Source organism: Cervus canadensis, chromosome 7 (genome assembly GCF_019320065.1).
Source record: "Cervus canadensis isolate Bull #8, Minnesota chromosome 7, ASM1932006v1, whole genome shotgun sequence".
NCBI lineage: Eukaryota > Metazoa > Chordata > Mammalia > Artiodactyla > Cervidae > Cervus > Cervus canadensis.
Window position 1 is genome coordinate 91,122,680 of NC_057392.1, and position 25,158 is coordinate 91,147,837.

The 25,158-nt window shown below is 42.8% G+C and overlaps 1 protein-coding gene and 1 non-coding gene across 3 annotated transcripts in view; one reads left to right on the forward strand and one right to left on the reverse strand.

Annotated features, from left to right (window-relative positions):
* WWTR1 (WW domain containing transcription regulator 1) overlaps positions 1 to 25,158 on the forward strand; it is a 138,112-nt gene that overhangs the window by 43,411 nt on the left and 69,543 nt on the right. The gene's annotated exons all lie outside the window — the stretch shown is intronic.
* LOC122445623 lies at positions 14,719 to 14,825 on the reverse strand. The gene has a single exon (XR_006270591.1). It is a non-coding gene; the product is annotated as a U6 spliceosomal RNA (small nuclear RNA).

Here is a 25,158-nt window from a genome sequence, read left to right on the forward strand (position 1 = left end):
CTCAATTTTTTCATCTATGTGTTTAATTATAACATTTGCTGAAAGATATGTTCAGTTACTGTTTGAGGAAATGGTGGAATTTTTAAAGAAAATTTAATGGCACAGGAATGCAGAGGGCCAGGCTGTTTGGAACCAAGACGGCCTTGGAAAATCCAGGATCTATATCAGACACATCTTTGTCTTTAAACAGCTTGAAGTTGGGTGGGGCAGGAAAGTACTTATGCATAAATTATTAGTAGAATTCCCTGGCAGGCCAGTAGCTAAGACTCCGCACTTTCACTGCCGCGGGCACGAGTTCAGTCCCTGGTCAGGGAACGGAGATCCCGTAAACTGTGTGTGTGGCACGGCCAAAAAATTAAAAAATAATGAGTATGCATTCAATGACAGTGGCTGTCTGTACAACTGTTTGATCTTTTTCTGCCAAAATCTCAGTGATATTGTACAGACTATCAAGTTCAGGAGTTCAGAACATGAGCTGCTGATAAGAAAGCAGCTTCATGGAGTGGTTGGGGCTAGACGTCTTATAAGGCATGGCTACTTTTCAGCAACTAGAGAATCGGTTTCACATCTGTTCTCAGACAAGCCCCTGGTCTAAACCTGCAGCTTAAATCTCTCTTTTGTTTTCCAGACACTTGCGTCCACTTGCCCATTAGACACATCCACTTGTGTATACCGCAGTCACCCCAACATGTGTGACATGAATTCATGATCTCACTCCCAGACTTGCTTCTCCTCCATTGTTTGAAACTCAGTAAATATTGCTCAAGCTGGAACCTCACCCGTCATTTCTTCCTCACCTCCCACATCGTCTTTCTCACAGTCGCACTTGATCAGTGTCTCCATAACCTCCCTTCTCTATGTTTCCTGGTCTAGGTCACCAGCATCTCTTACTTGGGCTCCTGATCACCTCCTTGAGATGGTCTTACTCTCCTCTGATTGGTTGCCAGGCTTCAGCCAGAGTGATTTTCTTAAAAGACTAATGTATTAATGTCATATCATCTGTTGTAAAGCTTCTCATTTGGCTTTAGGATAAAATTCAAGTGCCATAACGTCCTTACAAGGCCCTTGTGACCTAACCCCTACTTTCCATCCAGATTGAACTTCTTATGTTATTGTTGTTTTTTGGTCACTAAGTGGTGTCCGACTCTTTGCTACCCTATGGCCTGTAGCCCTCTAGGCTCTTCTGTCCATGGGATTTCCCAGGCAAGAATACTGGAGTGGGTTGCCATTTCCTTCTCCAGGGGATCCTCCCGACCCAGGGCTCAAACCCGAGTCTCCTGCATTTCAGGCAGATTCTTTACCCACTGAGTCACATGGAAAGCCAAACTTCTTATAGTTCCTTCTAAAGATTGCATTCTTGCTAGCCACTGGGCCTTCGCAGTGCTCTTCCCTCTGATTTACTTGTCCCTTCAATGAGTGATTCTTCGCTCCTGCAAGGGCTTGGTCCTGAAAGCCTTGTCATGAACCTTGACATCCTGAAATCCAGGGGGTGCGGTGACTGTGCTCCTCGGTAACTCAAGGCTTCCATTGACGTTTCCCCTTCTGCTTGGTGGGGCACAGTGCAGAGTTTATGGCTTCGGTTTCGTGCGGACCTTTCTCTGGGGTTTCTGGGGGCATGTGTGCCCATGCCTGCCTCCTGGCCTGCCATCCTGTTTGGTCGGGGGAGGTGGGGGGTTGCTGAGGGAGGGTGTGGGGGTGGGTCAGGAGGAAGGGTACTGAGTGGAGGGCCGGGAGCCTTGGATTTGGCTGACATCTGCTCCCATGCTCCGCACACAGAAGCACGGAGCAGCTGGTCAGCATGTGGGCCGGGAGGAATGGGGCTGGGCCAGGGACTGGGGATTAAGGCAGCCCTTGTAGCAGCAACTGTGACCCGGAGAGCACCTGGCCCTCCCGGAAGTCCCAGAGTGCCTTCTTTGACCTCCTTCCTTCACTTCCTGCATTTTCTGAATTACAGCCCTTTTTAAAAAATTAATTTATTTTTGGCTTCCCTGATAGCTCAGTTGGTAAAGAATCCGCCTGCAATGCAGGACTTGCTGGTTTGATTCCTGGGTCGGGAAGATCCCCTGGAGAAGGGATAGGCTCCCCACTCCAGTATTCTTGGGCTTCCCTTGTGGCTCAGCTGGTAAAGATTCCAGCTGCAATGCGGGAGACCTGGATTCGATCCCTGGGTTGGGAGGGTCCCCTGGAGAAGGGAAAGGCTACCCACTCCAGTGCTCTGGCCTGGAGAATTCCATGGAGTGTATAGTCCATGGGGTCGCAAAGAGTCAGACATGACCGAGCGACTTTAGCGCACTTTTTGGCTGCGCCGGCTCTTCATTCTCTGGCCGCGGTGAGCAGAGAAAACTCCGTAGCTTCGGGCCAGCCTCTTATTGCCATGGCTTCTCTTGTTGCCGAACATGGGCTTTAGGGCTTTAGTAGTTGCGACACGTGGGCTCACTAGCTGTGACTCCTGGGCTCTAGAGGCCAGGCTCAATAGTTGTGGCTCACTGGCTTAGCTGCTCCGAGGCATGTGTGATCTTCCCGGATCAGGGATCGAACCTGTGTCTCCTACGTCAGCAGGTAGATTCTTTACCTCTGAGTCACCAGGGAAGCCCCTGAATTATATTACAGCCTTTTATCCTGGAACCAGAACCCTAGGAGTAAACCAGGCCCTGCTCTCATGGATTTCCCAAGATTGGCTTCTTTTCCAGCTCCTCCTCTGGTGGCTGAGATGTCAAAGCCAAGTCAGGTGCTCTTGCAAAAGCCTATGGGCATCCCCTTCTCAGGTGCGCTGGGACTTGCCGGCTGAGAGCTATAATGATAATGAGGTGTCCATCCCAGGTGACTGGGTCTGAGGTATTTTCTAGCAGCATGACTATAGGCAAATTATTTAACCACCAGTACAGTTTCTTTACCTATCAGGTGGGATTGATAATTCTTAATATTTATCTTCTGGACATAGCACATGAAATAAATATCAGGAGGATCGAAAGAAAAAAAAGCTTTGCATATTATGAAATATGAAAATACTTTACATAACAATTTATTTATAGTGTGTTTCTGCTGGTAATATTATTCTTGCTGCTTCTAAAGTTAAAAACCATCCTGTCCTTTGAATACATTTTATGAATTCTCTGTCTTTCTAATTCTCTGTGTCTTGAATGCAACATAAAATCCGTGACTGTGGCAGAAGAGCGTCACTGACCTTGGGTGTGGGAAATGTGTTCCTCGTGAAATCTGCACAGCCTCACATGCTGCTGTCTTCTGGGACATTTATGTAGCACCCGCTAAGCATTTTACTGAGACAGCATTTTTTTTTTAAGTGAAATTATCTCATAATCCAATCATTATTGGGAGAAAATGTCAGTTGATTTTTTTTCATTACTAAGAACAGGAACAAAGAAAACTGTGTAACAGAAAATTTTCTGTGTGGCGTAGAGAAATCTAATCACTCTCATGATTTCATCAGTGGGGCAGTACCCAGCTTTAGGGCAAGCTGATGAACTATTCCACTACAGAGTTAACCAAAGAAAGAAGAATCGGACAAGTGTAGTGGGGGTTGGGGAATGTAATTAGAGAACAGGAAAAAAAAAAAAAACCCTCACAATTCAGTTATTAGGATTATTATGAAGGAACTGTCTTTTGAATTGTGTTGAAGCTAAAGAAATCATAAACCAGTATTTTTGTGTGACCATTTCCCCTTGCAATTGAGGTTTATATGCCAAACATTCTTCGTATATCTTCATTAAGATGTCAGAATTCCTTGTGAAGCCTGCCTTCATTTGCATTCCCTTGTACAGTTATTAACAAAAGACCCTTTATGTCTCCACCCAGCTTGATTTCAGTCATGAACTCCATTTTCCTTTTATTTATTTCATAGAATCTGGTTACTTGACTGAACTCAGAAATGTGTCTCTTGACGACTTGGTGGGAAGCCAGAGAGAGGTGGTGATGAAAGCAGTTTGTGGGTCCTGGGTGAGTGGGGACAAAGAGGAGCAGGTCAGTGACTCTGGCTCCTCAAGGTAAGAGGGACCCGGTGTTACCTCCAGAGTCTCCTCCCGGCAGATTTTAAACATTCTTACTCAAAGTTAGTATGTTTTGCAGTTTGAAAATACAGTTGGAGCCTAGAGTTGTATGAAGCCTGATTGTTATTAGTTGGCTTTAAAATTATGCTTTTCTGATAAATTCTTTGAACATCAATATGGTCAGTTTAAACAATGATGAAACCTATGAGCAGTTTAAGGGGTTTAGTGAACACTCAAAAGTTGTGTCACAGTAATGATCAACCACTGGAGGTTAAGCTCCTGAGATTTTGTCCTTTATGTCAGCAGTACCCAACCTTTTTGGCACCAGAGACCAGTTTCGTGGAAGACGATTTTCCCAAGGACTGGAGGCAGGAAGGCGCGGTTGGTTTCTGGTTGATTCTGGTTGATTACATTTATTGTGCACTTTATTTTTATTTTGTGGCAATCTCAGGATATTCCACCTTGACTCTAGGGTTAGGGCTCTCATTCCTAGGAGAATCTAATGCCACCACTGAACTGACAAGAGGTGGAGCTCAGGTAGTGATCTGAGCAATGAGGGAGGGGCTGTAAGTATGGATGAAACTTGGATTGCTTGCCCACTGCTCACCTCCTGCTGTGTGGCCCGGTTGGGGACCCCTGCTTTATACCAAGCGCTTAAGATCCTATGACTGCTTAGGATTTGAGGGCTGGTCAGGGTTCAGAGTGCAATGAAAGAGGGAGGATCCTTGCTGCCCAAAACATCTTCTCATCGCGAGTTGCCTTTGTTCACACCCTTCCCTTATTGTTTAATCCAGATCATTACAAAGTAGTTGTTAGCAAAAATAGATGTGAATGCTCATTCACAAATATGAAAGGTTTTAAAATATCCTGTTACACTGTGACTTTGAGAATGAAAATGTAATTGAACTTTGCCTTGAGTTTTCCTAACATTTTTTTTGAACCCTACATAGATACAATTCTTCTCCGTGGGAAAACTTCTATACTCTTTCCTCATTTCCCCCAGCACTATTTCAGTGTCTGCAAAATGCATATTGATAGTTTTTCTAGTGGGGTCTGGTTTGTGGTTGTTAGCGGTAAATTAGATGTGGTCTGGACTCAAAAGGAGTTTAAAACCTGATAGAAATAAGACCTACCGCAACCACCAATGTAAAACTCTTTGAATAAATATAAATGAGGTCTGACATTCAGAAAACTAACATCATGGCATCTGATCCCATCACTTCATGGGAAATAGATGGGGAAACAGTGGAAACAGTGTCAGACTTTATTTTTTGGACTCCAAAATCACTGCAGATGGTGATTGCAGCCATGAAATTAAAAGACGCTTACTCCTTGGAAGGTAAGTTATGACCAGCCTAGATAGCATATTAAAAAGCAGAGACATTACTTTGCCAACAAAGGTCCATCCAGTCAAGGCTATGGTTTTTCCAGTGGTCATGTATGGATGTGAGAGTCGGACAGTGAAGAAAGCTGAGCACCAAAGAATTGATGCTTTTGAACTATGGTGTTGGAGAAGACTCTTGATAGTCCCCTGGACTGCAAGGAGATCCAACCAGTCCATCCTAAAGGAGATCAGTCCTGGGTGTTCATTGGAAGGACTGATGCTGAAGCTGAAACTCCAGTACTTTGGCCACCTCATGCGAAGAGTTGACTCATTGGAAAAGACCCTGATGCTGGGAGGGATTGGGGGCAGGAGGAGAAGGGGACGACAGAGGATGAGATGGCTGGATGGCATCACCGACTCGATGGACATGGGTTTGGGTGGACTCCAGGAGTTGGTGATGGACAGGGAGGCCTGGCGTGCTGCGGTTCATGGGGTCAGAAAGAGTCGGACACGACTGAGAGACTGAACTGAACTGAAGTGCACCCCAACACTCACATGTTGCTTACATTAAATTCTTTCTGTATTGAGGCAGCCGCTGCATACTGTATACCAGGTTGTTTGTTATATGGCCTTTAGGATTGTTTTCTAGACGTTGTAAATATGCACAAATTTCTCAAGTAGTTTAGAGGACTTTTATAAGGTATGTAAGGAACAGGACCTTGTTTTAAAAAGTCTAGAAAGGTTTTTCATATCCTTGGTCGTAATGCTTTGTTTAAACGATAATATAGAATGAAAAATCAGAGCCTGTGTTGGTTTGTGGGTATTTGTACTGGTTGTGAACTAGAAAAGTATTACGTGTTAACTATGGGGAAATTCTCGGGGACAATTGATCCTGAAGTTTCAAGAAAAGGAGAAATAGTCATTTTTTGGTTGCTTCTTTTAAAATATGCACCCATCTCTTAGAATTTGTATATTTTAACTTCAGGAGTATTGATTAATTAACCTGAGCATAGATCTGTGTTTTACTGTGATAGTGTGATTTTTTTGTGGGAGAGGAGAGGGGGGACTTAAAACATCAATTATTAATTTTGCTTCCTAATCTGCAATTTGATCAGACTTGGCAGGAACAGCTTGTCTTTGCTCCACAGTGCCCATCAGAGTGGCTTGCCTAGGCTTAGATAACCTCTGCAATGCAGCTCACTCACATGGCTAGCAGGTTGGAATTGGCTGTCAGCTGGGTGCATCGGTTTCTCCACATTAGGGTCTCTCTATTGACTGCTTGAGCTTCCTTATGACATGGTGGCTAGGTTCTAAGAATGAGCATTCCAAGGGACAGAACGTAGAAGTTGCAAGTTTGTAAAGACTTGAGCTTGGAAACTGGCACCATGTTCTCTTGGTCAAGTAGTTGATAATGTGAATTTTAAACAGGCAATTTCACGATTTAAGGAGACATTTTATTTGAACTTCATTTAATGGATCACATGGGTACCTAGGGTGATTCCTATCTTGGGGATGTGGCCTTCTTCCTTCCAAGGTGAAAAGGAAGGTGCATGAGCTGAAATTCATGCTTGTTGTGACATTTGTTTTTCTATTCCTGTTCAGGTGAACAAAAATGTCAGGAACAGAGGACTGGATCTCAGCTTGAGTTTCTTGGAGGGATGAGAAAGGCACACCGTGTTAGGATTGGATGAGAAAGTTGGCAGGCTTCTCTTTCCGCTTTTGGGCATGTGTCTTTATTAGCTCAACTAATACTTACATAATGCTTCCTCTGTGCCAAGCATTTTACATCTGTTAACAGAATTGTATTTCCATAGGAGACCTCCTGTAGACTCTTCCTGTGTTACAGGTAGAGCCTTGTAGTACTGCTCTAATGACATTATTTTTAGAAGAGGTTATTATTAATAAGGGCTTCCCTGGTGGCTCAGAGGTTAAAGCATCTGCCTATAATGCGGGAGCCCTGGGTTAGATCCCTGGGTTGGGAAGATCCCCTGGAGAAGGAACTGGCGGCCTGCTCCAGTATTCTTGCCTGGAGAATCCCATGGATGGAGGAGCCTGGTGGGCTACAGTCCACGGGGTCGCAAAGAGTCGGACACAACTGAGCGGCTTCACTTTCACTTATTATTAACAATCCCTTGCCCTGTGTAATAGCTCTGTATAATATATACCTTTTTGTTGTTGTTGTTTAGTCACTCAGCCGTGTCCAACTCTTTCACAACCCAGGCACCGGCTCCTCTGTCCATGGGATTTCCAAGACAAGAATACTGGGGTGGGTTGCCATTTCTTACTCCAGGGGATCTTTCTGAACCTGTGTCTTCTGCATTGGCAGGAGGCTTCTTAACCACCGAGCCTCCTGGGAAGCCCATAATATATACCTTGTTGCTCTTTTAAAGATATCCTGGAGATATTCTGAAAATGCTTGGAATTTGGTTGTTTTTGAACACATGGCTAAGTCCTTCCTCCTGTTATTGTAGTTTCTCTTAACACTTGGATAGATATTATCTGGGTATATTTTACTTTTAAGTTTAAAAACCACGTGATATGATGATAATCCTAGTCTTTTAGTTTGGGATATTACCACGCCGTCAGGGTTGTCAGGGTCTGCTCTGATTGAGTCTTATTTCCACTCAACACCATTTGGTAGTACTGAGAGTCAGTATAATGAACAGCAGTGCGGGACTGTCCCCTCTTTTCAGCCGAGGTCAGCTGGCAGCTGGCGTACACTGTTTCTTTATTTTGGAAAGGTTTTGCTTGGGCAAAGACTCACTCTTTTAACCAAATCCTGCTTTTCATCTGTTTTTGATGGCAGTGGACCATATTTCCCAGCCTTTTGCAAACATTGCCTGTCTGGCGGGATTTCCTGGACACAGAACCCTTGACGACCATTACTGGCCAACTTTTTTGAACTTCAGTGATTAACCTGGTTATTTGTTCTGCATTTTCTGCCATGGGAACCAATAAGCTTAGCCTTTTGAAATTAGCCAAGGGTCTAAGAATAATCCATTTGTTAATCAGACCTATTGTTTCCCCCTGCCTATTAACTTTGATGAATCAAATCTTCCCTCCAATATCCAGCTGTTAATCTACACGCCAGTACTATGTAGAGTGACATTAATTTCTGAATAAGGTTCCCACGGTAGACCTTTGTTGTTGAAGTTTTGGAATTCTTACATTATAGACTGACATGATTCAAACATGGCAGGAATGGAACATCAATGGCACATGATTAAAAATTGGTTGATCCATCAATGATAATTTTATAGACAGGTATCATTAAGTTGCTCTCATACACAGATCGTAATATATAAAGTCTATATGTAATGAGTTGCCCTCGAGAGTAAGGCCGTCACTTTGTCACCTTATAAAGCTAAGCCTAGGGTAAAGCCAGTTGCTGCCACTGGTAGACTGTTGATAGAGCCACTCTTCAGAGTGGTGGGCAGACCCCTCGAGTAATGGGAGATCTCCTGGGCTTGCACTCAGAAAAAAATAATCCTCACACCCAAGTCTGGTTCCCTTTCCTCCGTGGGGTGGGTTGAGATGGTCTGTGAGATGTGTGATTCTCATGCTTCTTGCTGTCACTTAGGAATGTGGCACATTGATGCAGAAGACAGATTAACAAAGAGGTTAGATTATATGGTCCCAGGGTTTTTTTTCCATTTCTTAATATTCAAGGTGTGCGTGGAATGTACGTTTTTGTCTCCTAGGAGGAAGCGCTGATCATATGTAAGTGAGAGAGAAAAGGGGCTTTGGTTTAAAAAGAGCTATTTGATAACAGCTTTTCAGAAGCACAGCCCCTCTAATATGTGATGAATGTATATGAGTTGCTGGATACTATTAGTAGTAAAACCGTTTATTTAGTAGGGTGGGGCTGCCTTAAAGATACCTGTACATCTGGTCTTCTCCGTAGTCTACTTGTGAGCTTTACATAGCACAAAGAGCCTGAGGAACACAGGAGTTCCGTTGGGGAAAGTTACAGGACTTACACAGCGTAGTAGAGGCTTATGATTTGTGGTGTTGTAATCAGTGACCCCGATAGAATCTGGATGAGTATTAAAGAATCCTAATGTTTTAATTGCCAGTCTATTTACATCATTATATAAAGCTTGATGGGCATGGGGCATGGTGATGTGTATATTTGAAACATCTTTGCAAGGCTCTTTCTTGAAAATAACACTGTGAGCTGCATCTGGATGTGTAACTGTTAGTCCTTATGGAAAAGTCTGTTTAAATGTATTTTTCTCCTGAGGGCTGAAACATAAAATAGAATTTAAATATAAAAATGCTAAGACCCTAGCTTTGATGCTTCTGTCACTAAAATAGCAAGAAATTTACCAAAGGTTTACTCATTTTTGTCAAATTAAAAAAATCTAAACAAGTTAGCCAACTTTTTTTTTTTTTAAAGATTGAAGTATAGTTGGTTTACAGTGTTGTATTAGTTTCAGGTATACTGTAAAGTGATTCAGTTAAACATTTATTCTTTTTCAGATTCCTTTCCATTATGTTATTACAAAATATTACATATCGCTTCCTGTGCTATACAGTGAGTCCTCGTTTATGTTATATACAGTAGTGTGTATATGTTCATCCCAAACTCCTCATTTGTCCCTCCCCCACTTTCCTTTTGGCAACATGTTTGTTTTCTATGTCTATGCATCTGTTTCTGTTTTGTGAGTTCATTTATATTATTATTACTTTTTAGATTCCACATAGAAGTGGTATCATATGACACTTGTCTTTCTCTGTCTGACTTGCATCACTTAGTATGATAATCTCTACGTCCATCCCTGTTGCTCCAAGTGAGTAAGCCACCTTCTTGATTGTGTAAAACTGTGGGGACAGTATGATCAAAAGTGTCATGAAGCCTTCCCCCTTCCACGCACGCTGAGTGGTTATACCTACCACTGCAAGTTATAGCGGTTAAAAACACCACCTATATTTATTTCGCTAAAAAAAAATCCTGAATGATGCTACTCTTAGAAGTTTTCTCCATTCAGTTGAGTTTTATATCTCCTTGAAGAGGTTTGGAAAGAAAGTCTGCCAGTTGGAAGGTGAAAATGAATAAAAGTGTGGAAAACATAAATTTATAAGTGCAGCTCTGTAGCATAGAGGCAGAAGCTAAAAGCAAGTGTTCCTTTTCTTGAACTGAAGCCCAGCTGCAGATGCTAGGGTGGCTGTCAACTGCTTTTCTCCTCCTTGTTGCCCAGCAACGGACTCACATTCTTCAGTGGGAGGGGAGTGCTAGTTCTTACCCCCTTTTGATTTTTCTTCACCCCCACCTGCTCTGTTTCCCTCTGGCTCTCTTTTAATACCGCATCAACTTCCCCAGCTGTGACTGGACTTGTAAAAGTTAATCTTGGAGTCGTGTGCCAACCCAGGACAGATTGTAGGGGACCAGAGAGCATGGTCACCGCTGTGGCCTCTGCGAACCAAGCAGGAGGTGCCAGACTCAGGGGTGGGGCACCCGGCAGCCTGCATTTGTTTAGAAAGCGATGGCTTGCTCTGTGCAGAGCCCATGGGGGAATTCTTGGACTCTACTGGGCTTAATTCTTTAAAATATTTATTTTCTTTTAATTTTGGATTCAGATTCTTAAGATTCTGAGAATCTTCTTTTCTCCTCTGAGGGACACTAAGAAGATTACAGAAAATTTCAAGAGTGCTTGGCGTTGGTGCCAGGCAGGCCTGGGTCCAGATTCCTACATGATTTATGAGCTCTGGGGCTTCAGGCACGTCTCAGAACATAAACTTTTTGAACCTCAGTTCCTCATTCATAAAATGGGGATAATCTCTCTTTGCAGGATTGTTGTATTAAAGGAGATAACCATGCAAGGAAGATTCCTGAGATTCTGTAGGAGGCCAACAGCTGGGAGGTGACTAGGACTCACAGTGTCAGGAAGGCACTCTGACTTGTGTTCTTGACTTTGGCATTGTGCTGTGAGTTTTGCATTGTGAGATCTGAGCTAATGTGCTGCGGAGAAACAGAGATGATGCAAAGCATCTGGTGGGAGAATCTGCCTTTGCGGCTTCTTCTGGTCCACTGTGTGTATAGATCAAACCCCATCACCTCTGTTCAGTATTGGCGCATGTTTAGGGGCCATCACTCTACTTGAGATGGACCAACACCCACCTGAAGGCACGCACTCTCTATAATAACTTGATAAAGTGGGTGGGAGGTCAATTCTTTAGAAAAAAAAATAAAAATAATCACCGACTTTCCAGAAAGGTTTGTAGCAGAATTATTTTTCAAAGGGAGCTCTCTCTGCATTTAAAATGTGATTAAAATAAACCAAACGAAAAAGGATTTCAGCAGGAGCTTTCTGTGGCACAAAGTTAAGTCCACTTGTGTCCAGGGTTGCTTCAACTCCCAGCATCTTTCTCAGGGCAGTCTACCATTGTTTCCATCACTTCCTAGTTTTTGTCTTAATCTTAGCTTCAGAATGCTTAGGCTAATGTTCATGAGTATATCTTCAAATGCTATTTTAGTGTTTTTTTTTTTTTTTTTCTTTCCTCTCCTTCCTACTGGATCCTTGAGGCGTGGAGAATTTTAGGAAGTAAGATGGAGTGGCAGTCACTGTTGTCGGTCCGCATGTAACAGAGGGAAGGTCACTGCGTCTTTTTCATCCTGTTTCCTCATCTGCAAAGCGCCAATACTGGCATTGCTTACTTAACAGAACCACTGTGAAGTCCAGTAATAACAGCAAACACTTTTTTCCCCTCCATTCTGTGAATGTCCCCCCCACCACAAAACTGCATTTTTTTTTTTCTGTAGCAGTTTATCAGCTTCAGCCCTATCAGCGTGTGATACCCTGTAGTTTTTTCTTTTTATTAAACTTTTTGGAGTGTGGCTCGTTAACGATAGTGTAATAGTTTCAGGTGGACAGAAGAGGGACCCAACCATACAGATGCATGAATCCATCCTCCCCCAAACTCCCCTCCCAGCCAGGCTGCCACATACCCCGTAGGCACCATCGGCTGTGGAGCTGCAACCCTGGTCTCCACCTGCTCGATGCCTGCAACACCCCTTTTCTGCCATTTTTGTCTCCAGACACATAGCAGACATTTATAGGCAATTATGATGTGCTGGGCACAATGCTAAGAACTTTCTCTGCTTTAGTAACTTTAATTTCAAGATAAATCTGTGGGGTGGGTGCTTTAGTCCTAATAATTAAATGGTAGGTAATGCTGATTGATGGCTTTTTACCTGCCAGGCTTTGTTCGAAGGTCTTTTTATGCCGTAGCTGTTGGTGGGAAACTGAGGTGCAGAGTGATTAAGTCACACGCCCAGAGTTTAACATGTACAACATAATGATTTGGTATGTGTGTATTGCAAAATGTTGCAGTCCATGGGGTCAGAAAGAGTCGGACGCGACTTGGCAACTGAACACCACCACCAGCGTATTAATATATTGCAAAATGATGAATATAACAGCCATCACCTCACATAGTTACAGATTTTTTTCTTGCGATGAGAACTGTTAAGATCCACTCTCTAAGCAACTTACAAATACACAATACAGTATCGTTAACTATAGCCCTGCTGTACATTATTGTATCACCAAGCCTTACCTTTTAACTGAAAGCTGCACTTTTTGACCACCTTCCCGCATTCCCCCCACCCCTCCACCTGTTCGGCAGGCTCTACTTGTGATGTCATTTTACAGATAAAGAAGCTGAGCATTAGAGAGAGGCTGGGTAGCTTGTCCAAGGTCTCATAGCCAGTGAGAGGCAGATGTGGCCTTCAAACCCAAGTGTTTTCTGACTCCTCCCCCTGCAGGCTTGCCTGTTGTGCAGCTTGGCCTCCAGGGACTGAGGTGAAGGGATTAGGTGCCGCTCTCGGGGCTCTTTGCCCTCTGTTGCCCTAACAGCAGAGAAAACGCCCGTGAGGGCAGGTCCCCGTCAAAGGCCCACTGCGGCAGAGCGGTCTCCTGGTGGATTCAGATCTGCGGTTTCTCACTTCCTGCGGTCGGACGGCCCCTGTGAGGTGGGCTCTGCACTTTTCTGAGTCCGTGCACTGATTTCGCAGCGGGTGACAGAGTGGTCTTCCCGGAGAGCTCTGGTGCCGGGGCCTGCCTGGGTTCCAGCAAGGGTTTTGGGGGCAGAGCTAATTCCCCAGTGCAGAATGGTCCAGGAGAAAAAAACATGCCCGAAGGCCCTCGTGTTGTCTGTGTCTGAGAGGGCTCATCTATGGAAGATGGCCAAGAGCAGACTTCAGGATTTTTCTTAGCACATTTACCATCCCCTCCCCTGATTATAAGCTGAGAGGGAAGTGTGCTGTCCGACTCTACAAATGGAATTGTAGGTTCACTGAGCTAATGGTGTCTATCGAAGCTCTATCAGTTCAGGCAGAACTTTGAAAATTAATTGGGGGGGGGGTATTCTACTGAAATTTATTTTGGTAACTTGAGACCAGAAAAAGTTGGGAAGATTTTTATTGGTAAAGAGAGGAAAAGGGGGCTTGCCTGGTAGTCCATGGTTAAAATTCCGAGCTTCCACTGCAGGGAGCACGGGTTTGATCCCTGGTCAGGGAACTAAGATCTTGCATGCCCCACTGTGTGGCTCCCACAAAAAACAAAAAACAGAGAGAGAGAGTGAAGAAATACTACAAAACTTGCTATTTTTGACATTTTTGTATATAAAATTTCAAACATGCATGAAGTACAATGACTACCTATTTATAATATTTATATAAACCCCTTACCTAGATTTAAAAATGGTTAACATTTGCCATATTTGCATCCTATTCTTTAATGGAAGTATTTTCAAGCAAATAATAGATGTATTTTAACTCTAAATGCTTGAGTAGTTATCTCTAAAAATTAAAGACATATTCCTGCATAACAAAATTGTCATTTTCAGACCTAAAGAAATTAACAATGATTTTTTAAAAAATTTTTTGAATATTTTCAAACCCAGAAAAGTACTGAGGAGTGCACTCTTCATTTGAATTCAGCAATTCTGAATGTTTCACCACACGTCTCTTGGTGTATTTTCTTTTTTCACTAAACCATGGTTTCGCCCTTGTATACTTCAGCATGCAGCTCCTAAGAGTAAGGACATTCTTTTGCACAATAGCAAATACCATGATTACCCAAGAAAATTAGCCTTTGTTAAATAATATAACTTAATATATAGCCCTTGTTCAAATTCTCCCAGTTGCACAATATCTTCTGCCACTGTCTGTGTTCACATATTCCATGCTATAGTTTCATGCCTCTGTTTTGATTCAGAAAAGTGCTCCTCTCCCCTTTACCATTTTGTTTCTTTTTCACAATATTAAGTTTAAAAAATTTTTTAGGCTAGTGTTCCACTTGGGTTTCTTAGGATGACATGAGGTTGAAAATTTTGACAAAAATACTTAAGTGAGTTTGTGTATTCCTTTTTTTTTCTCTTTTTTTGAAAAATATGGAACGCTTCATCAATTTGCGTGTCATCCTTGAGCAGGGGCCTTGCTAATCTTCTCTGTATCCTTCCAGTTTTAGTATATGTGCTGCCGAAGCGAGCAGTTTGTGTATTCCTTATTGCATGAAGTCAAGATACAAACAATACTTTCTTAATATCACCTAATTCCCAGTGCTTACTCAGACTTTCCCAATTGTTTCAGATTTTTCTTTGTTTTTGTTTTTTTACAGTGGTTTGTTCAGAGGAAATATTTTGCACCATTTAAAAAAAACAAAGTAGAAAAGTAGACTAGCTTTAATGCTGTTCCTGGTAAACACTCAAGGTTAATGTTTATGTTTCTGCTAGATGCCAGCCACATCTTTTTTCTTTTATAGAAATTATTTTTTAAAATGGAAATCATTTAAAAAATGACGTTTCTCTTAATTACCTTAAAAATGTACTATAATTTTTATAGAAAAGTACACAGACCTTAAGTATGTTGCCTGTTGAATTTTCACAAATTGGACACACCCACACAAGCAGCTTTCAAGAAATAAGAGTTTCCTAGCACCTAGAAGTACCCCATCTGCCCTCTTCTAGACCCTCACAGTCCCCAAGGGTATCACGCTTGATGTCTGGTGTGATGGGTTCATTAGTCTGCTCAAAATTGCTTCTAGTTCCCTAAAAGAATGAGCACGAACTAGAGAAGCCATAAAAGATATGTATATTTTAGTTTGGAATTATGAAAACCCACCTTCAAAGACATTGTAAATGATATACTGTATATATTTTCACACAGAATAATTCCCACAACAATGTTTTACATAATGGTTTCATTCAGAGGCTTCCCCTGCTTCCCGAGAAGTGGGATTTAATCCAAAACGCTAAAGGTTAAGTTATCAATGGAACTCAAAGGGCATTTTGTTTCCATTTGGATAAGTCGTTTAATGTTTTTTAAGTCCACGCATATGTTAACAATGGAGGCAGTCAATTATAGGGGAGCTTAGCAAGGCATTCCTGGAGTTCTCCTCAGTGATGAGCATCCCGAAGTGAATTCAGGAAAAGAGCAACTATTTTTCATGGAAGGAAATTATTTTAATTAGTAACTCGGAAAGGATAATAAATAGATAATTCTGAAGTTGCTTGGCTTTGGGACAAGTAATTGCATTGAGCATGCAGTTGGGAAAAAAAAAGAGGAAATAAAAGAAAACGAGGCTGGGGGCATGTATAATCAGTTTGGTGCAAGTAATTACATTATGAAGGCTTCATGACAATTTTATGGTACATTAACAGTGCAGAAAAGCATGCACCCTGCATTCTAGTAAGAAGGCTGGCCGCACAGTGTATGTGTAAGTCTCTTGACCCAAGGTTGGTTTTCATGAATTCTCAGGCTGTCGGGCTCTGCAGCTGCTAATAGGTAACCACCTAATGGGCTGAACTAGGCAGGGAGATGGAATCCCACTTGTAGTGTCCAGAGAAGCCTTCCTAGATCCCCAGTGGTGGTGGTCGTGTTAATTGCTGAGCCGTGTCCGACTCTTTGCGATCCTGTGGACTGTAGCCTGCCAGGCTCCTCTGTCCATGGAATTCTCCAGGCAAGAATACTAGATGGCCAGTATGCCCCATGTAAATTGGGTCTCGAGGGTCCTGCGATGTGCATCTGGGTGGTATTGTTGTAGGTATCTGTGGGTGACTTTGCTCTGTGTGCCTGGAGTTTTGTTTTTCTTTTTAATTTTTTAGGGGGTGGGGGCGGGGAGCAGATAGGAATCAACCTTCTCTGGTGTGGTTTCAATGTGACATGCCCTAGTGACATTAGTTGCAAAGTGACTTGCTAAAATTAGAAGGTGAGATTGAACAGCTGGGTTGATGGCCTAAGTGCTGGGTTCCCACCAGTTGTTTCAAGGGGATGGAGTGGAGCCACCCAGAGTGGTTTGCAGCAGCTGTGACCCCCGAACCAAGGAAGCTACATTTTGAAGCCACACTAAGAATAGACAGATTCTTACAAGCTCTCGATTTTGAAGTAAGGAAGAAAGCTAAAAGCTTCTGGGTGCAAAAATTCAGTTTACTCTTTAAAAACACAAGTTTAATTTCCAGCTTTCATAAATGGAAATGTATATAACAAACATGAAATAGTTTGAAATCATAATATACATACACATGCCCATATATGTCTCTCACTATCTCTCTCCAGCCCTCTAATCTTTATACGAATTCTGCTTTGGATAAACTCTGTCATCAGGTTGCTTTGGTATTACAGCTCCATAGCATTACACTCACATTTGCCCACTGATTCTGGATGCGAGCTGCCTATGTTTTTTAATTCCGGTCACTTGGGTATAAAAATAGTGCTATAATAGCTGAAGTATGGGAGGGCATGGCAACCCACTGCAGTATTCTTGCCTGGAGAATCCTGTGGACAGAGCCTCGTGGGCCATAGTCTATGGCTTTGCAGGGTCGGACACAACTGAGCGACTAACACTCTCACTTTCTTTAATTTTCGCGTCTGAAGGACATTGTGTGTTCAGGCAGTGCCGCTGAACTGAGTCTGATGCTGTGCTTGGGATAAATACCACAAATGGTATATTCTGATTCCTAAAATGTATTCTGCCTGCATGAGTGCATGCTAAGTTGCTTCAGTCACATCTGACTCCATGGGACCCCATGGACTATAGCCCACCAGGCTTCATTGTCTGTGGGATTCTCCAGGCAAGAATACTGGAGTGGGTTGCCATGCTCTCCTCCTGGGGATCTTCCCGACCCAGGGATGGAACCTTCGTCCCACATCTCCTACATCAGCAGGCGAGTTCTTTACCATTAGCGCCACTTGGGAAGTCCAGAATATATTCTACAACATATTAATAAAGTGAAAGAAAAGATCACACCTGAAATAAATGTTAGGTTAAGCTAATTCAAACACAGAGCTTTTTTGTAATAGTGCAATTTAGGAGGGAAATGTAGCATTCAGTGTTTCCCAAGTTTATTTGATAACAACACTTTTTTGGGGTGCTGGTTTGGGGGTTTATCTTCTAGGACTTAAATCCCATAGAATGTACTTGAGGTTACACTGCCTGTAAATGCATCTCCTCGTAGCCAGTATGACTGAGCCTAAAAGCTTTTGTCACCTGAGAAGTAGATTCGAGTTAGGTTGAATGTCAGATGAGGTCCCTCTGTGAAGTGAGGCTGTTGGCAGACTCAGAAGTGTCTTTCCCTACAGAATGACTTAGTGTTAATTACCTCCCGTACCCCCACCTCACAGCACACTTTCATTTTCATCTTTTTGTCAAAATAATTGTTACCAGGACTCTGGGAATTTTCCAGACCAAAGCTCAACCTGGCTTATTTTATCTTCCTTTTGTAGGACTAAAGAAAGAACGTGAAATCGCTCACTCCTACTCTTTGCGACCCCATGGACTGTAGCCTACCAGGCTCCTCTGTCAATGGGATTTTCCAGGCAAGAGTATTGGAGTGGGTTGCCATCCCCCTGCCATCCAGGGGATCTTCCTGACCCAGGGATCAAATCTGGGTCTCTTGCATTGCAGGTAGACACTTGACTGTCTGAGACACCAGGGAAGCCCTTGTAGGACCATGTTGACAAAAATTTGTTCAAGGAACATTTTGGAGCAAAATAAGAAAATAAGCAAATAAGCAAAATAAGGTAGTTTATTTAGATAGTCATATAAAGTCACATTTCTGTCATTTTCCTCTTGATTTCATTTCAGTGTAATAACAGACCTCTCTTTTCTCACATAGACAGCATATGATAATTAATACGTGCACATATTCTTGCAGTTTGTATTAAAATTACATGTCTGAGTATGCAAATGTGACCCTTTTCTCAAAAAGTCATTTAAAGTGAATCCAGATCCTATCAGCTCTTAGCTGTTTCTTCTAATATAGCTGTTTTCATTTCAGAGTTACAAAAATGTACTTTTTGTAAATGTTAAAAATGTAAATATCATAAAAAGCTTAAAGGGAGTAGCTTAGGAACAGTAGCTTAGAATTATCTCTAATACTTTTTTCCCACTAAAAAAATAAGTAGGAAAGATTAATCTACACTTAAGTAAGTATAGTTGTGTGTGTGTGTGCTCAGTCGCTCAGTTGTGTCGGGCTCTTTGTGGCCCCGTGGACTGTAGCCCGCTAGACTCCTCTCCTCTGTCCATGGAATTTTTCAGGCAAGAATCCTGGAGTGGGTTGCCGTTTCTACTCCAGGGTATCTTCCCAACCCAGGCGTTGAACCTGGGTCTCCTGTGTTTCCTGCATTTACAGGCAGATTCTTTACCATTGAGCCCCCTGGGACACCAATTATAGTCAATTACAAAAGTTAATAACCTAACATTTATAGAATTATAAATGAACACATTTATCAAACATCAAAAACATCAATATTTGAATATTTTCCCTAGTAATCAGCATTAATAAAGACCAAAGACAAGTCAGGCTGAAGCTGTTATTGTCAGAGTTTCTGAAGGAAGGAACTTTCCAGAAGGCGGGACCTTTAGCAGCCCCAGTTCTGGCTGGGAGCCCTGCTCTTGAGAGCCATACTCGGTTGCGACCGTTGCGTCTCCAAATCCACCTTCAGAGTCTTTTTACCTCTTCCTTTTAAGTCACAGCAGAGAGTCTGGCTTTGTATTTGGTTTACTTTTTTAAAGTAGTATTTGTCTCTCTTCCTCTCCTTCCTGCCTAACATCAACTACAGGATCACATGGAGCTAATTTGTTTTACTGTCACGGGAGTCCTTTTTCTTGACCGGATGGGCCTGATTAAAACCAGGCCAGTTAGAAGGTCAGCTCTGTAGGCAAGTGCATACACTCCATGACTCAGTGGTTCAGGAGGGATGACTGGTGTGTGCTCGGCCATGGCTGACTCTGCGGCCCCACAGACTGTAGAAGACCCCCCTCCCTGCCTCCCCAGGGTCTTCTCTCCATGGGATTTCCCCGGTAAGAATACTGGAGTGGGTTGCCATTTCCTCCTCCAGGTGATCTTTCTGACCCAAGGACTGAACCTGTGTCTCCAGAGTACAGGTGGGTTCTTTACCACTAAGCCTCCTGGGAAGCCCACCAGGTGGGACCGTTGAAGCAAGACGATGAGGGGAAGAGTCTGTCTTGTGGGACCCGTTCTTCCCAGGGACCGAGCCTGTAGGTGACGTTGTTCCGGGACAAAGTCAGGCTATCAGCAGCACCACCTGTCTGTACCCTCTTTCCCTTCCCTCCTAAAGGTCCAGATGATTTGCATCAGCCTCTTTGGGTTCACAGGGCAGTATCACGTTATGGGGAAAAAAAGCCCAAGACCCAACTCTCGAATAAGATTGGGCTCTCAGCTGTGTCACACAGGACATCAGGAAAATTTTTAAGTCATTTAACTTTTCCCAACTCAATTTCTGGATGTTAAAAATGAAGGTTAGTAAATCTGCTATGTGAGGGTCCGATTAAGGTAATTTTTGGAGCTTTGAAGTGCTATGTACATGTCAACTGCTGCTGTTAGACATTATTATTACCGTCATTACTGTGAATATTGTGATGTATGACTAATAGTCATTATTATCATGACTGTCACTGTTAATGAATGTCACTATTAACTTCATTCGTATGTTCACTCATTCATTCATTTGACAAACGTTTATTTATTGGCACTTCCCTGGCCAATGTCTGTGTACATAAGGGTGGTGCTAGTGGTGAGGAATCTGTCTGCCAATGCAGGAGACGCAAGAGACTCACGCTGGATCCCTGGGTTGGGAAGGTCGACCCACTCCAGTATTCTCGCCTGGGAAACTCCATGGACAGAGGAGCCTGGTGGGGTACAGTCCGCGGGGTCGCAGAGAATCAGACACGACTGAGTGACTAAGCACAGCGTACCCTGGCGATCTAGTGGTTAGGATTCAGTGCTTTCGCCACTGTGGCCCAGGTTCAGTCCCTGGTTGGGGAACTGAGATCCCGCAAACCCTGCAGGGTGACCAAAACCCCAGCAGCAACAAGAGCAACAGAAGCCTTTATTGAGTGTCTACAGTATGTCCGAGGTGGTGTACTTTCGGGGTCCATGGTAAGCCACGCTTGGTGGTGGTTCAGTTGACCAGTTTGCTAAATCAAACTAGAATAAATGAATGTTTTTATTTGTTTTAGAGGATGTTACAGCATCCTCTAGGCTTCATGTCCTTCCAGGGACCAGTAAAGAACAAATTTTCCTGGATGAGTTTTTTGAACACTTGATAGATAAGGGTACATAAGTTATGGGTGATATGTTTGATACAGTCACTGAGAAACAAAATATTTTGTCAAATGAAGCTCATTAAATACATTTTCCCCCTCCTTGCTTTTTAAAGTCATTTATTTCATGAGTAATTTTTGAATATCTGCTGTGGGTCTTCCACACTAGATCCAATATTGGAACTACTGAGAACTTAAAAGCTTATTTAAAGTCTCCTTCAATTCAACATCCTTTAAAAAAAAAAATCGTCTCATGGAAAGGAAAAATCTAAATGTGTCCTGTAGAGAAAATACCATTTCCTTTGACAGTTATTATGATCTTTATCCTGCTTCTTTCTTTACACCGAGTTCCTCTCCAACTCAGTGGGAACGGCCTCGCAGTTCTGAAGGCAGGATGTGTGCCTTGGAGTGGGAGGAGAACGAGGCTTGCGGTTGGTCATCAGACTAAATTTAAACCATTATTTGGAATGACTGTGTAATTAACGTGGGGGTTAAAAAATGAAAAAATACAGCTGCAAGGGTCGTTTTCTTCCTTTAATAAGAAAAGAAGTCAGGAGGCATGAGAAGAAAACAAACACAGAAGCATGAGGCATGCCTTCTCTTTCATGAGAAGAGAATCAAAGATGCACCGTAATCTTTCAGGAGACAATAAATGCCTCTCCCTTCTGGATTAGGCAGATGACAGCAAGAACGGCCCCGCAGCTGGGCGTCTCCAGAGCAGACAGGTGCTGGATATGAGATGCCTCCGATGGTCCTGTGAAGTGGAGACAGTGCTCCAGGTGACAGGCCTCGCTTGATCTGCCGGAGGACAGAGCCGCTCAGTCTGTTGACGCCTGGTTCACCGTCCCCCGGATCGCTCTAACAGCTGCCAGAGGCAGCCATGAAATATCGCTTAATTATAGAATTTCCCTTGATCCTCTTTATCCCTTCTCCCGCTCCCCGCACCCCGCTGCGCGCCCCTCCCTGCTTCCCAGCACCTTTAGGCTGAGCACTCGAGTGTTGGGATGGTGCCTGTTCCAGCTCACAGCTAAGGGACTGGCAAGAGGTTCAGCTACAAGAGGTTCAGTAAGCTGTGGGCTTTTTCTTGGAGGCTGTAATTAGCAGTGTTAAGTTCGAATGTGGAATGCAATGTTATTTTTTTTTCAGCAGGAAGCGAGTTTACTTGGAGCAGAGCAGAGGAGGATAGCTTTTCTCATTCTTTCTCTCCTTTTTTTTTTTCCTGATCGGAAAGTAATGCTTATTGTACAACGTGGAGAAAATATCAAGAAATCTAAAGATATGACTAAAGCCTGCTTTCCTCTTATTCATATGTTTGGATATTAACCAAAATAGCATTATGTTCACTTTCTATTTAACAAGTAGAGATCCATGTCATGTGTAATGTCTGTTCAGTCTTCCGTGGTCTGGCTGACCCATAATTTACTGAACCATTTAACACATTTGAGACATAAATAAAACTGCAGCAGACATCCTTGCACAAACATTTTGCATACTTGCTTATTGGTTTGGAATTATGTTTGTAATTAACAGGGCCATGAAATGAGATTGTCTCTGACATTAAATTAAGATGATCAAGGGCTGATGTGGTGGTTCTCCCATCCAAGTACTAACCAGGCCCGACCCTGCTTAGCTTCCGAGATCAGACGAGATCGGGCGCGTTCAGGGTGGCGTGGCCGTAGGCTGATGTGGTGGTTCTGCATGCACTTGTCTCTTTTCCATTGCCTTTTTCTTGCTGAGTAGCTTTCGTTCCTCATGATTTAAGAGGGTTGCTGTAGCTCTGGTCATAACGTCTACTTTCCAGGCTGGAATAAAGAAGGTGGAAAGCAGAAAAGACTGTTTATCCCTTCCGTTTAAAGAACTTCCCTAGAATTTCACACAGCATTCTGTTTATTGTCTCTGACTTAGTCTGTTGGCCACACCTTGCACCCAGAGGAGAGGGCGCGTAGATATTCAGAAGCAGCTGGCCATCTCAGCCATATCTTTCTGTTTCCTTGGTATGTGTTTCGTGGAGGAGTTTCTAATGCAAAGATTTTTCGAGGATTTTGTAATATGTTGACAAACTACTCTCCAGAAAGAGGTTACCAATTAAGTTTAGTAAAATATGCAAGAGTGACGCTCAATGAGGCTATGGGTTCTTTGGTGACTATTTTAAGGGCATTTTAAAACTTTTTCCTGAAGCTGTGTTTTTATCTTTTTTTAAAATCATACATTCTGGAGAGAGTTGATGTGGGGGTTTCTGATACTATTATTTTTTCTTCAAATCAAGGTCTGTACAAGGAAGAGTATTCCTTCCAAAAATTGGAAGGATGTTGGCCTGAGAAGTCAAATGTTATTCACACATGTTTCCTCCACTTTTAAGAACGCTTATTTGGAGATTCAATTAACAAGTGAACCCAGTTTGAAAACTTTTCCTGCCAACCAATTAAAAAGGCACAACCAAGAAGCTGCTCACTCAGCCCATGTCGATGTTAAGATATAAAAATGTTTGATCTCTGCTACACCATTTCCTATAAGTTTAAAAATCATATCAAAATTAAAAGTGTATACACCTAAATAGATGTTTTTTAACTATGAGAAGTAATGCTAGCTATAATATGTTAGTGAAGAACAGTGGGGGTTTGGATGGGTTAATAAGTCATAAAAAATTGAAAAAATATATTTTCTGTTCTTTGTTAAATATATGTGTGTGTGTGTGTGTGCACGCGTGCATGTGTGTATGTGTGTGTGTGTATATTTTGGTTTATGGGATTTTAGTTCCCCCACCAGGGATTGAACTCGGGGGCTCGCTCAGCAGTGAAAAGGCAGACTCCTAACCTTTGGACCGCCAGGGAATTCCCAACAGTAGTATATTTTTGATTAACATACACCCGTGGGTACAAAACTAACTCTTTTGTTTTGCATTAACATGTTTTGTATAAAACTGTAGTACTTTTTAAGCTAATTTGTTTTTCCATTTTGTTGATTCACAGAAGTTTCCAGTCTTCTTGTGTTTCTGTACCTAATCTGTGCCCCTACATTTTGGGGTAAACTTCGGGAGTGAACTATTTTCACCCTGTAATTGATTTAAAGAACTTCATTCGGGTAAAACTTCTTGAGCATTTCTGTTAGGAAGGAGGGAAAGGCGTTAGGTACTCTTTTTCTAGTATTGTCTTATGCTTTTCACTTCAAGCTAAAATCCTTGCTACTTTATACATGAGACTGGAAGTCTTGGGCTGACATGGGATGCTCATCACCATTAAAAGTGCCTAACAAAGGCGTTAGAGGAATCTCAGCTTTGGCCTTTTCTTACACTGGATCTGAGAGTTGTTATTATTAGAATGTAGGGTGAGGGGAGGCGTGGTAGTGAAGGAGCCACTGAAAGGCTGGTGGTTTGCTTGTTCTTTTGTGTTTTGAGAATGTTTTTGTCTCAAGATCAATGGTTAGTTAGCTGCTTTATGTGAAATCATATAAATCTGTAGCTTTTGCAGTGAATTAATGTCCATTCTTATTTTTCCCCATTTTCACTGTACCGTAGGGTGTTTGCTGACAATTTTGCATTTGAATTCCTCAGATCTTTGTAAGAAGTTGGGATAGATTTTCATGAGAGAGAGAAGTGGAATTAGTATTTATGGAGTGTGATGGGTGTGTCTGGCACTGTGTGGGTGTTTTGTTATGGGATGAAATATCTAAAACAGCCTCAGGCATGAAAGCATGTTCTTCTGCCTGTTTCACAGTGGAGGAAACTGAGGCTGGGAGACACTGCGTGAAGTGTCCATGGTCTCTTAACTGGATAACTGCAGGGCTCAAAACCACTGCAGTGCTGCCTCATTTGGGTGATGCTTTCAACCCAAGATGCAAAGAAATAGACGTAAAGAGACGCTTTGGGCTGGGTTTACAGGAAACATAAGCAGTGTTGCCTGGTGATCACCTTCACGGCCTCCCGTGTTTCTCTCCCCTCCCTGCTGGGAAACCTAACTCAATCCCCTCCTTTTGTCTTTGCTCCTGCAAACTGTTTCTTGCAGCATGGGATGCTGGCTCTGAGAAGCACCTCCAGTCTTCCTCCAGACCGGGGCTGGGGCTCATGCCAGTCTCTGCTCTAGTTCCCTGTATCCTGTCGTTCAAACATGTGCATAAAGTGGCTGAAGACCAGGGTGGCCCATCCTCTTCCCGGAATTAAACACAAGAACAACAACAAACCAAAGGACTTGGCTCTCCCCACATGAACAGAGGAGAGACTGGACTAACCCAAGAGAGTTCTTGGTTTTTTTGGAGGGTCTGCCCT